Source organism: Notamacropus eugenii, chromosome 4, assembly GCF_028372415.1.
Source record: "Notamacropus eugenii isolate mMacEug1 chromosome 4, mMacEug1.pri_v2, whole genome shotgun sequence".
NCBI classification, from domain to species: Eukaryota; Metazoa; Chordata; class Mammalia; order Diprotodontia; family Macropodidae; genus Notamacropus; species Notamacropus eugenii.
Window position 1 is genome coordinate 190,956,388 of NC_092875.1, and position 14,271 is coordinate 190,970,658.

General features: G+C 38.9%; 1 protein-coding gene across 1 annotated transcript in view; it reads left to right on the forward strand.

Moving 5' to 3' along the window:
• The first annotated feature begins 1,393 nt into the window (after positions 1-1,393).
• The window catches only part of RNF144B (ring finger protein 144B), a 257,967-nt gene continuing 245,089 nt past the window's right edge, over positions 1,394-14,271 (forward strand). Inside the window, exon 1 of the mRNA XM_072603940.1 lies at positions 1,394-1,412. The gene's annotated coding sequence lies outside the window, so the exon portion shown is untranslated. The remainder of the gene's footprint in view (positions 1,413-14,271) is intronic.

Here is a 14,271-nt window from a genome sequence, read left to right on the forward strand (position 1 = left end):
TTACTAGTTGAGTAACTTTGGGCAGCTTATTTGACCTATCTGTGCCTTAGTTTTTTCATCTTTTAAAGAGGGGATTGGATTTGATGGTCTCTAAATATCCCTTCCAGTTCTAAATCTGTGATCCTATGTATGGAATTTGCCTTTTTACCAGGGGACAAGCCCGAACTCAAGAAATGAATGTTTAAGGAATTCCAAGCCCTATGGTAGTAGGATTGATGGGAAGGTATTTTTGGATAGGGGAATTAACACATGCACTGGGCTTTCAACAAGTAGGGCTGGGCCTGCATATTAGTGATTCTTTCCCTATCCCTTTCCCAATTTTCTCATCTTTCCCACTATTTTGGTCAGTTCCCTTTATTTCCAGTTCATTAGCAGAACTATAAAACTCTCTCCCTTACACTTCCCCATCTCTTTCTCTCCAAACTGCAAAACACTAAAAAGAGAGGTAGTATTTTTGCGCTAAATTAATTATTTTTGCACACGGACAGGTGGCAGCATGGCACCTTACAGGGAAAGAGACCTTATGTGGCTTAATAAATACTTTCTGAAGCTAGCCCAAGATCAGATAACTTTAAGGTAAGAGCAGGAGCAATATCTTACTCATCTCTGTAGTCTCAGTGACTTGTATTGTGGTTTAAATTCATTTAAATTTAAATTCATTTGAATGAATGAATACGTGGGTCCATTTAAACTCATTTTTGATTAAACTTTGTTTAAACGTCATTTCTGAAGATTTTTAGAAAAATGCACTGATACCTTCTCCCCCTACCCCACCACCATCATAAATACTAAATACCAAATCAAATTTTCCTCCTTCAGCCCCCAATATGTATATGTTCCAGAAAGATAGGAAGAGGGTATTATGGTAATTGGGTTTTAAAGCGCTACCCCCATCCCCCCAGTCCCCCATTGCAGCCTAGACTAGCTGACTAATTAGGATAACCGTCCAATATCCAACTTGCCCAGGCCCAGAAGAGTTAACAAAGGTATGCATACCCTGCATACCTTCCTAAATCGTGTCTGAGGCTATCTGTGTGTGTGCTGGAGGCTAGGGGGTGGGGTGGGGACAGAAGGAAAAAGAAGGGATACCGCCTTTAGAGAGAAACAGTAGAGGGAGAGCTGCTACCGCGTTTGCCATTCCCACTGGGAGGAGAGTGGAGACTGGGAGGGAACTGGTGGGAGAGCAAGCACAGACAGCAGAGGCAGGACTGAGAAGGGAGGGAGATAGTGAAAAGGAGAGGAGGAAGGGGCAGGGGCCTGTAGGAATAGCCAGGGTGGAGGGGGAGGGGGGACCGCAAGAAGGGTTTTCCTCTTTAATCTCCGGAATGGTGGCTGCTTGAACTTGATCGTGCGGATCTGGGCTGGGGCAGGCGCTCTTTGCCCGGGATCCCACTCTGTCTCCAGGAAAGAAGGTAAGGAGTGAGTTACCTACCCTCTCTTATTGCCCACGTCTTCCTGGGACCCCATAGTCACGGAGCGGACTTCACCCCCCACCCCGCCCCCGTCTAAACCTCCCTCTTTCTGGCTCTCTCCAGCCCCGCCACGGGGGAAGCGTCGAGCCAGTCGCCCGCACGCCCGCGCTCCGCGGCTGAGCCTGGCACCGCGTCGGGTAGCCCACTCGCGGGGCAGCCAGGCGTGTGCGTGCGTGCAGGCTCCCTCGCCGCCACCGCCTGCGCTGGGACGAGCAGAAGCTCCCCTTCTGTCGGGATCCGCGCCTCTGCTTTGCCAACCGCTGGAGCTCCATCCACCGCGCCTTCTCTCCGAGCCCCCAACGCGCCCCCGCCTCTCCTCCGCCCCGGGGAGCAGGTCCCGGGCGATTGAACCCCAAGGGACTGCAGCAGAAGAACGAACACATAAGCAAATCCTTCCAGTGTGGCAGAAACTAATTGAATATGCAATAAATTTCCAACTGTAATGTCTGTCTTCTCCCCCCCTTTCAATATTCCCCCACCCCCACCCCCGTCAAAACTTGTGTGTGCAATCACTGTCGTATTTGAGCCTGGACACCGCACGCCTCTGAGTCTGAGGCTGCAGAATTGTGGGGTGCTTCACTTTTCCTCCGTGGCGTGGCGGGATTCACCCCCAACCCCTCCTCGCCTTCGGTCCCCACGGGACCTCCTCACTTTCCACCTCTGTAAAATAAATGGGGGTGATCCAAATGGAGAGCGTACGCAAAGCGTACGCTGTAAAGCGCCACGCAAGGAAAAGGTGCTTTTGTTTTTGTTTTTTAATCGCGAAATACCGTGACAGCGTATTGCGTATACCTGTGGAGTAAGAACGATCTCACTGGCGCTGGAGGGCTCAGGAGAATTCAGAGGGTGGGGTAAGAATTTAGCGAGGAGTAAACCTGGGCCTGCGGGGGGTATAGATGCCCAGATAACAGGAGGGAGAAGGGTGTGGAGGGGCAAGGTCACTTTTCAGGTTAGGGAAGACGGTCCAGATTAGAAGATAGTAGGGAAATCCCCCAGGCTGCTGTACCTAACGAGGATTTTTTGCGTGTTTGTTGTTATAAGTAAGTAAAAACATGCAGCTAAATCCGACCTTTTAAAAGTCGCTGGGAAGAAGGAGGGGAGCATTCATTTGCATTCCATGAACTTCTGATGCTGAGGCTGGGGTTCATTCAGCTCTGTCAGGGACTTGCCGGTGACCTGCGGCAAGCACACGCACTTTAAAATGTTCAGATCAATTTAAGCGTGCAAGATACTTTCCTAGATCTTGGAGTTACAAAGACACAAATGAAAACTCCCCTGTTACATTCTGTTGAATTGGGGGCGGGGTAAGAAGAGGAATTCATCGTGTATCCAGCTACTGTAAAGGTAATAATGCGAGGACAGAGAGAACGCTAACAAGCTGGGGGTGGGAGGTGGGTGTTGGAGCTAGCAGTCTAACAAGAACTAATTATGCCTGATAGGGGAAGAATGATCATATTCATTAATTAAGGATGCTGCTTATACTGCTGTTACTGTGTAATGACCATCACTGGATACAAGAAGGCACTGTGTCAGTTAAGTCCAGCTGCTATCCTCCTCTGTCAGGTTCTCAGGACAGCAAGTTGCCTATCACTCCTTAGGCCCACCTTCTGCATGAGTGATGCCGAGTTCTGTCCTTTAGAAAGGGGGTGTTTGTGTCTCCACCAATCAAATCCTTTGTCGTGCCCATCGCTCCCCCTTAGCCACACCTTTTCCTTTACGCTCCTTAAATGTGCTTGGTAAAATCACCTCTATCAATGTCATTACTATAGAAAAAAGCACTTAAAATGGTAAAACAAACATGCGTTGGATATAAAAACAATAGCCACAGGTGTCACAAACTCCAGCTTTTTCATCCCATTCTCTCCTGAACTCCCCAGGAGAAAAAATAAAGGCTGTTCCAGTTGGTGTTCATGTCCCCACTTTCTGTGCCAAGGTCTGGGTCACAGGACCTAGGAAGAGTGAGTATCTGATCACAGATGTCCTGGCTCTCAGCACAAGGAGAGAAGTATCAGTCACTCACACTCTGAAGACTTCATATCCCTGGGGCCTAGCACAGCAACTAAATTTCTACTAGTACTGTGTATTTGTATTTCTTCAAATTAAAGTTTATAGATATATTTTTATACACTAATACTTGAGTGTGATCTTTGAGAATTGACATAGCACTATAGACAAATGCTAAACACAGGCTAATACTAATAATCAAAGTATTCATTTTCTAACTCTTCTCTGTTGCTAACTCTTACTGACATAGATTGTTGGGGATAACACTTTTGCCTAATACATAGAGTTGGGGTGATGCTGAAATAAAATGAAATGATACCTTATAAACAATAAAATGCTGCACAAGTACATTATTATTGTTATGAAATCATAGGAATTTAGAGTTTAAGAGATCCTTAGAACTCATCTAATCTACTCCCCTCTTCTGGATTTGAAGATGAAGAAATTGAAACATGGATAGTTTAAGTAGAATCATAGATTTTAGACCTGTGGAGACCTTTGAGGCAATGAAGTACAATCCTCTCATTTTACAGATGAGCAAACTGAGGTACAGAAATATCAGGTGACTTGCCCAGGATCACAAATCTAATAAGAGTCTGAGAAAGGGATTTAATTCAGATCTTCCAGAATAGAGTCATCTAGGTGGTATAGTGGATAGAATTCTCAACCTGGAGTTAGGAAGACCTGAGTTCAAATTCCGATTCATGTACTTACTATTGTGACCCTGGACAAAGCAGTTAATCTCTCAGCCACAATTTCACTTGTGAATGGGGGTTAATAATGGAATAACAGCATCTACTTCCCAGGTAGATTAAATGAGAAAATATTTGATAATATTTGTAAAATATTTCATGGCACATCATTACTTAAATAAATGATTGTTTTTTTCCTTTCTGATTCTAAATGTGGTCCATTATCGATTAGTCTATGCGCTCTCTCAAATTGTCCAAGGACTTATGGATAATTAAGACAAAGCCGGAACTGCTACCAGCCTTGTTCATATTTCACCACACAACAGTGCTTCTAATTACACATGCATAAAATTAAAATCTGTAAACATGTATATATCTTATTATCTGGGATTTTAAGAGTCAATTGAAAATGTTTGTGAAAAGTTTTGAATTTCCTGGAAAAGAAGTTTTACATAAATAATATTTGTACTAATTTGATTGTGGTTCTGGTTGAGTTTTTCTTTGTAAAACTAACTCCCTCAAAGAAATATGGTATAGACATACATGCTTAAGATGACCAAATCCAGAAAATATGTTCAAACCAAAAAAAGTGACCTTAACTTACTTCACTCTGTGGAAATTATACTCCATTTTTACTCTACATAATTTGTAAAATGGTTTGCTGACCCTTGGAAAAATTTGGCTTAGTGAATTGAATCAAGGACTGGGTTGTAGTATTATTTTATAGATTTTGTTAGTTCAGAAAAGACTATTACCCTTATTTTCCTATGGTTTGTGTGTGGCCATTGGTATGTGTGTGCAAATTGAGTCTGGGACTTATATAATTATGTGTATACTTGTAACACATGTTTTTAATAGAAATAAAACCCCATAATATTGTTATGTGTGACTTGAAGCGTTAAACATTAGGTTTTGATTATATTTTTCAGTGGAAATTTTAATAAAACTAAAAAACTTAAGGGAACGAGGGTCACAGAGATATATTTTGAGCTAGAAGAACTTTTAACAAGAGATGTGAAAACTAAAAAAAACCTTAGCTCATATGTATAATTCAAGACCAGTCTTCTCTAAGAAAGGAAAATAATAGATGCCAGTCTTGTAGCCACATATAGGCAATGATTAGACATTCCCACAGCTCTGCAAACCTTTAATTTGGGCTTCAATGCAGTGTTTCATTGACACCACTGCCAGGCTTCCAAAGGAAATGTTGGCCTTCTTGATTTAGATCAGGAGTTCTTAACCAGCAATCTATGAACTTGTTTTTAAAAACATTTTTTTTTTTTGATAAATGTTGATTTCTTTGTAATCCTATGAATTTTATTTTATGCATTTAAAAATGATTCTGAGAAAGGAACCATAGGCTTCCCCAGATTGCCAAAGGAATCCAGAACACAAAAAAGATCCTAATTTGGGATAATTTTGCTTTTCTTCTTAATGAGAACATTTTTGGATAGGTGGTCAGATTTAGCTAAATTGCCAAGAAATGCCTCTAGCCACAGGTAATATTTCCTTGCTATGTTCCAGTATATAAACTGTTTTCTGTCTTTTGTCCCAAGTGATGTACAAGAATAAATAAGAATAAATAAACGTAATAAAATCAAATTTGGAGTTGTACCCCAAACTCTGGATATAACTATTAACAGCTTTACTATTTCCAGGTTTTTCTAAGGGCAGTGAAATATAACTATTGATAATAATAAATGTCTAAGAGGGGCCTCTTTATAATGCTTTATAATTTATTTTCCATTATAGCCCTCTTCTTGTGAAAGTGACCCTGGATTCTTTAAGGTTACACCAGCAGAGCATTAATTCTGGTAGGTATTACCAAGCTGGAAAGACTTTGAGGAATGAGCCTAGTGACAGACTCCTGTGTCTGTCATTTGAGACTAGCAACATTTGAAGATGCTTACCATTAGATTGGCCACAGGTGAATATCTTTGCCATTTACCATAACTGTTGAAGATCATAGGTTATGTCAGAGTCATAAGACGTTCTTGGACATAGGATGAAATAGTAATAGATATAGAGTTGAGAGGGACCGTAGACATCATCTGGTCTAACCTCATTTTATACATGAGGAAACTGAGGTCTAGAGAGGTTCGGTGACTTATCCAAGGTCACAGTCATATTAGAAGCAGGATTCACCATGATTTTACTTGAGGATGCCAGTATATTCACTGGCAAAATCATTAATCCTTGAAGTATTTCTTCTGTTTTGGGTTGTCATGAAAATATTTGTTGGTGAACTTTGGCTATGAACAAGAATAGTAGAAAAGAGTTAACATTGATTAAGCAGAGCTGTTGAAAATGCACATTTGTTAGAAGGCTGAAATGAATATAGGTTCAAATTCTGGCTCTGACGCATTACCATGTGACCTTTGGACAAGTTTCAATATTTCTGGGTGTCCATTTCTACATCTAGATGTTCCTTTTTTTTTTTGATAGACTTGTGGTCTTATCAATGTACTTCTGCCAATGTTAGAGATTGTAACATTTTGTGCCTTTTCATTTGGTGTGGTGTTTGTCTGACTTCTCCCACATATCTTTCCTTAGGAGTTCTGATATAATTGGGGGCCATTCCCTTGACATTTGCATGGTTACCAGTGGACTACACCACCTCGTCTTGGTTATTCTTTACTCTTGTTATATGGACTAACTCCCCTCATTTTACAGTCATGTTACATCTCCTCATCAATGCTGCTTCTCTTGAACATTTCTTCTCCAGTAATGTGTTGCAGTCTTTTGACACTTACCATGTCCCTCTTCATTGCTCTTTGGGTGATCCACAATTTTAATTCTTCAAAGACTGCAGTATTCCATAATTTATAATCATACAGCATCATCTGAATAATATTGATTTTTTAAGAACTAGACTTTGTTTGAATGAGAAACTTGAGAGGTCATTAAAAATACTATGTAATTTCCTAAAGGCAATCCAGCCTCCTCTCTTCTTATTCAGTTTTGGGGCTAGTTCATTGTTTATCCTTAGTTTCTATGCAAAATATATGTACTGATACTCAATTCTATGAATTTTACATATAACTGCATATCATAGTCGGAGCAATATTCATTCTCCATCCACTTCGTTGTTTTGTGTATGGATAGTCAGGGTAAGGCAGCTAGGTGGTATAGGGGTAGAGTGCCAGGCCTGGAGTCAGGAGGACCTGAATTCAAATTTGACCTTCGACCCTCACTGGCTGTGTGACCCTGGGTAAGTCACTTAATCCTCTGTCTCAGTTTCCTCATCTATAAAATGAGCTGGAGAAGGAAAAAGCAAATCACTCCAGTATGTTTGTCAATACAAGCCCAAATGGGACCATGAGGAGTCATTTTAAGCCTCCATGAGGAGGCTTTTTAATGTATTAGAGCTGGATAATTATTTTCATGGCAGTCTTTTTACAAAGGCTTATCATGAGCCCTGCAATGCAAGTTGATTAAATGTCACATGAAATGATATTTCTTGTTGTTTTTGGACATATCAGCAAATTTGCTATGGATAGGAATGCAGGACAAAGGGCACTATGCCTGTTCTGACCCTCTGATTTTACTGAGGCTCTTAGGCTGGTAATTTACATGGACCACAACTGACAGCACTGGAGTAGAAAGGAGTTGTCACTAAAAGTCAAACAAGGGACCAACATCTCAGAATAGCAATTCAGAGTTATGACAGATTTAACCTAAGCTCTAGTCTTCTTCTGGCTGGCCAACTGACTTTGACTTTGGGGTTAAATTGCAAAAGAGCAATTGATGTTATGTGTGAAAAGAACTGAAAACCCTTCCCTTAATTGAATAGGAAAAATGTTATAGCAGGGGCAATTCAATAGAATAATAACTCATAATTAGCTAGCATTTATAGAGCACTTTAAGGTGTTCAAAGCGCTTTGCATCCATTATTTCATTTGATCCTCAAAACAACTCTGTGAGGTAGGTGCTATTTTATTGTCTTCCCTATTTTACAGACAAGGAAACTGAGGCAGTGAGAGTTTATATGACTTGCCCAGTGTCACATAGCTTTTGTCTGAGGCAGATATCAAGTACAGGTTTTCCAGAATCCAAGTGTAGCCCTCTATCTACTGTTTCCCTTACTTGACTAACAAGAGAGGACCACCTAGGAACAGCAGAGGACTTCCAGAATACAGCTCAGCTGTGGAGAGCAAGAACATGCTAATAGAGAACTGCCTGGCCATGAAAGATTACCACATGACCAAGCAGGGAGACATAGTCCAGCAATGTAATACAGAAAGACTCAGCTTGATAGCATCACTGGACCATCAGGATAAACTTAATAACTTAGCTGGGAGAGTAGCTACCAACATCTTTGGAGGCACAGGAGCATTCCAGTGGAGATGCTACCCTAAGAACAGAAATTGCTCTGGCTATAGAAGTTCTTGTGAGCATGCCTTCTCTCACACGTGTCTATGTGAGTCGTGAGTTCCTACTCCTACCACAGCTTATTGATCTATGTGATAATGTAAGGACATTGGAAAATCCCTTTGTTTCTTATTTTGCTTTACTGTTTAATTAAATGATTTTATTTTTGTTTTGAAATAATGTAGGTTTGTATTGACTTGGAAAATCAATGAGAGCTTTAGAGCTCTGGTTTTTTGAGTGGGTGCTCAAGTAAAGTATGCCTTGAACCTGAGGTAGGTTTCTTGAGATGTATGATTAAGAAGGCTCTATGCTTCATGCATGATAAAACCACTCCACCAACTCCTTTGTTTTCATCTAGAAGAGAACCAATGAGCCATTTTTCTATTTAGTTCAAGATTTTTTTTGTCTTCTGGTTTCATTCATAGTGATAATGTTAAGATTGATGTGATTGAGTTCTAGTGAACTATTTAGTAGTATGTCCACTTATTGGTGGCTAGATAAGGACTTCACTTTTAGAGTAATAGCAATAACTATATTAATGTTCATAATTTAAAAATTGTATGATGCTCAGCATTCTCTGTTTCCCTTTTTTGCTGCTGTAGAAATGAAAGTGGGCCACCCAGAAGTAAAATCATTTTGTTTCTATGATCAGAGATTTCATCACTAAGTGGCCTGCATACCGTGATGAGGCTTTCTATACTTAGCTAGGCTGGTCCTTGACCAGAGACGTGTTGCTGGGATCACATTTCAACCCTTTCTAACATTCCAGACCCTGGCATAGCTTGAACTCCACTGGCATAGCTTTCAAGAACCCACAGTGACTTCAATACCATGAAGTTGGACTTTGTGGAGAAACGGACACATTTGAGAATGCTTAACCTTAATGATTTAACTCCCTGATGAGGAAGATACACACAAAAGGTCCATCTGCATTTTCTGGAGGGAAAAGATACACTAAATGAAATCATTGATCTTTGAAATATTGAGGAATTTACAGTTTATAAATTATTTTTGCAAGAGTCAATGTGTTATAGTGAATAGAGAATTATATTTAAAGTCAGGAAGACCTGAGTCTTGTCTTGGACACAAAGTGACTGTGTAACCCTGGGCGAATCACTTAATCTCTCAATTCCCCAGATAACTTTCTAAAACTAAATTGCAGTACAGTTGCTGACTTGCATTGGTAGGGGGAGTTTCCTTAGGGTGAGTTCTTGACATCGTTGAAATTATAGGCTGGAACAAAACAAAACAAAACAAAACAAAACAGCAACACAGAAATTGCTTACTTGATTTTCATACCCCTGTGAGATACTGCCTATAAAATAACATTATCCCCAGGATTATGGGGTGAGTCGCTAAGACTGATTTTCTAGATGATAGCTATTAATAGCTAGTATTTAAGGTTTGCAAAGTACTTTCATATGTTATCTCATTTGATAAATACCTTACTCCCTGACCTTACTATACTAAATGGCAGAGGTAATTCACTGCATATCTTCTGGCTCCAATATATTCCAGGTCATCATAATTACAGCAGACACTTATGTAGTTGGTTTGTTTTTTTTGCAAAGCATCAGCTTACAAAAGCACTTTCATTATCAGAGCCCTGTGAGTGTTATCCCCACTTTACAGATGAGAAAGTTGAGGGTTGGAAAGGCTAAGTGATTTGCTTATAGGGTCACCCGGGTACTAAGTGTTCATATTTGACCTTAACCCTTGTGACCTCAGGTCCAGTGCTCTTTTCATTACCATGGCTGCTTTAACTGCTTTTAAGAGGAAAGGAAATAAACCTCAAAACATGACTGTAATGTAGTTAGGGTGACGTGGTGAATCAAGGAGGATGAGCATGATTCTTCCCTAGGGTCACAATAATTTATTCATGTAACAAACTTTGGGTTGCAGGTTAGCATTTTGTACCAAGCAGGTTTATATTTTACATCTAAGGACAAAGCCTACCTTTTGGAAACCCTTGATGCTGTTGTCTTTTCAAAGTATCCAAGGTTGAGTTTTTCCTCCATGCTAGAGACTTTCCCAGCAGGCATGAGAGAATTACCCTTAGGATACAGTGAGCAAGAGGAGGAAAGTCAGTCTAGAGAAGTGAAAGTGATAAAGATATTGGGGTTGGGCTTTTGAGATTGAGAAGATGAATGATGGGAAAATTGGAGTTGCTTGGAGGTTTTACTTCTGATGTCAGCATCTGTGGCCTTCTGAACTTGGTAAGTTTCCCAAGACTTCAGTTATTTCAGTTTGAATGTGTCCTGTATTGGTGTCAAAACATCTCTCCTTCCCATTTTATTGGAGCAGATAAAGCACTTAACTATAGGAACATCTTTTTAATTGCTGCTTTAAAATGGAGTCTAGCCTTAAACATATGAATCACAAAGTATCAGAGTTGGAAGGGGTTGTTTAGTCTAATCCATACCTAAAAAAAATCCCTTTCCAATATCCTGGTCATCCAGGCTTTGCCGGAAACCCTATTGCAAGAGTACAGGTGGATCTCAGTTCCACTTTCGGATAATGCTAATTGTTAAGAAGTTTTCTTCCTGACATTAAGCCTAATTTCTCTTTCCAATTTCGACCTATTGGAATTGGATGTTCTGTCCTTGGAGTAGGGGCACTGGACAAGCAGAAGAAATCTAATCCTTTTAGTTCAGTTCAAGAACTGTACTAAAACAAAAATTATTAAGCATCTATTCTGTGCAAGGCAGTCATGTAGGGTGCTGGGAATATAAAGACAAAACTGAAAACAGTTTTCTGTGACTGCATTATATATATACATATACATATCCCTGTTTATATCCTATATTTAAAAATGTTTGTTTAGAGTGGACACCCATTGACTGAAAAATGGTCAGAAAACTTGCCATGTGTAAGAGAATATCTTTGTACTGTAGGAAATGTTGATGTGAACTGATGTAAAGGGAAGTAAGAAGGACCAAATAACCAATATAGATAATGACTACAACTACGTAAGTGGAAAGAACAACACTGAGTATAAAACAGTTGAAACTGAGGGCTATGAAATTATAATGACTCTGGGGAAGAAATGAAAGAATTCACCTCCTTCCCTTCTTCGCAGAGGTGGGGGACTACGGCTGTTAAACACTACATATAATGTTAGATTTGGTTGGTGTGTTGGTTATTTGCTGAACTTTTTTTCTTTATATTCTTGTAAAAAAATAAATATTGGTTTTCTGATAGAGGGTGGAGGGGTATATTGGGAAGGGTCGCTGATGTAAAAACAAAAGAAATGAACAAAATTTTTTTAAACAATTAGGCTCTTGAGAGTGTAGCTGCTCAAAGTATATCTATAAGGCGTATCTGTTTCTTGGCTCTATGCAAGGATTGTTCAAATTGGTCCTGAGCTGTGAGGCTGAGTAACAGTTAAAATGAGACTCTCCTGAAGTTTTTATGTTGGACATTTTTACTAGGCAGATAGATGGTCTAGGAGCTCAAATACTGAATTTGGAATCAGGAAGACCTGAGTTTAAATCTGACCTTAATCACTTAGTAGCTGTGACTCTGGGCAAATTTCTCTGTGCCAGTTTCCTCATCTATAAAATGGGGATAATAATACCACCAACTTCATAGGGTGGTTGTGAATATCAATTGAGATAATATACAAAATGTTTTCCAAAACCTAAATGTATACAAATGCCAGTTATAATTATTTTTTATTTCTAAAAAAATAATTAATTTTTAGTTTGAAATATTTACTTTTATAAGATTTTGAGTTCTAAATCTTTCCCCCCTCCCTTCAGTTCCCGTTCCCCAAGATAGCATAAAATCTGGTATAGGCTATACATATATGATCATATGAAACACATTTCCACATTAGTCATATTGTGAAAGAAAAATCAGAATAAAAGGAAAAACCATGAGAAAGGAAAACAACAAAAAGAGAAAACAGTCTGCTTCGATCCACATTTAGACTCCACAGTTCTTTCTCTGGATGTGGATAGCATTTTCCATGATGAATCTTGGAATTGTCTTAGGTCATTGCATTGCTCAGAAGAGCTAAGTCTAACAAAGTCAATCATCGCACACTTGCTGTTACCGTGTACAGTGTTCCCCTGGTTCTGCTCACTTCACTCAGCCTCAGTTCATGCAAGTCTTTCCAGGTTTTTCTGAAGTCTGCCTGCTCACCTTTTCTTGTAGAACAATAGTATACCGTTTCATTCATTTATTACAACTTATTCACCTATTCCCCAATTGATGGGCATCTCTCAATTTGCAATTCTTTGCCGCCATAGCCAACTATAATTACTACACAGGCTTCTTTAATGCTTGATTCTGATAATCAGCCTTTGTTTAAGAGATTAGAGTTGCTATAGTTAAGCCTTACAGTCATTTATCCTGCTTTGATATTCCTGGAAGCTGAATTTGGATTCTCAACATTAAGACTCTCCTGTTTCTGGTGACTTCGCTCTTTATACCAAAGACTGGAGTTATTTTGAAATTGAGCAATTGAGGGCTTCAGATAACATCTTGCAAATATTAATTTTTAAAAATTTATGTGTTTTGTTTTTACATAACTGATATCCCAATGTATTGCTCTCCTCTTTCCCCTCTAGAGAGTCATTCATTAATTATAAAAGTATGAAAAAAGTTTGACAAAATTAATCAATCAATAAATTAAAAAATACTGACTTTATATGCAGTATTCCACATTTACTGTTCTTCCTTTCTGTTATGAGGGGGAAGGTATTTTCTCAAATCTCTTCTTTAGGGTCAGGCTTAGTCATTTTCATTTCAACTTGCTATTTTGTTGTTATTTCTATTTTCTTTGTTGTAGCTAGTATGCAAATTGTTTTTCTGGTTCTGCTTACTTCACTCTTTATCAGGTCATATAAGTATTTTTCATGTTTCTATCCATTATGTTCATTATTTCATTAAAAATTTTTTTTTTAATGAACTGTTTTCAATGAACAAAAATCTGTTATATCTCTTCCCACCTCCTCTCCATTGGGAAAAAAAATGGAAAACAAAATCCTTGTAATAAACTTTTGTGTTAACCGTGTCCAAAAAATATAGATGTCAGTTTGCAAACTGAGTCCATCACTTCTGTATCAGGAAGTGGGTAGCACATCATGTTATAAGTCTTCTGATCATAGTTGATCATTGCTATTGGTCAGAATTCTTTAGTCTTTCAAAATTTTTTGTCTTTACAATGTTTATGTTATTATAAAAATTGGTGTCCTGTTCTACTCACTTTACTCTGCATTATTTAACTCATGTCTTCCCAACTTTCTCTGAAATCATGCCTTTCATAGTTTCTTATAGCATACTTAGCATTCCACCACATTTGTATACCATAATGTGTTCAGCCATTCTCTATTCAATGGGTACAACCTTAGTTTCAGTTACTCACCATCACAGAAAGAGCAACTATAAAATATTTTTGTATATGTGGGTCCTTTTCCTCTTTTTTTTTAAATTTTATTTTTCATTTTTAACACAATTTATAACATAAAACAATTCAGACTTTTGGTCAGGTGATACTTCTTTTTAAAGCATTTACAATATGGACCACAAAAGAATTTTTTTTTTTTAAACATTAACCAACTGAGACACAAATAATCTTTGTGCTTGCTAACTTCACAAGCTCTCGATCTAATTGTCTCCACAGTATTACTGAGAGTTAAAGGACCCTAACTTATTGTTGTTGGTCTAAATCCTAAGCCTAATAGCTTAATTTTAGACTTAACCTCGGATGTTCCCCTACCAATAAT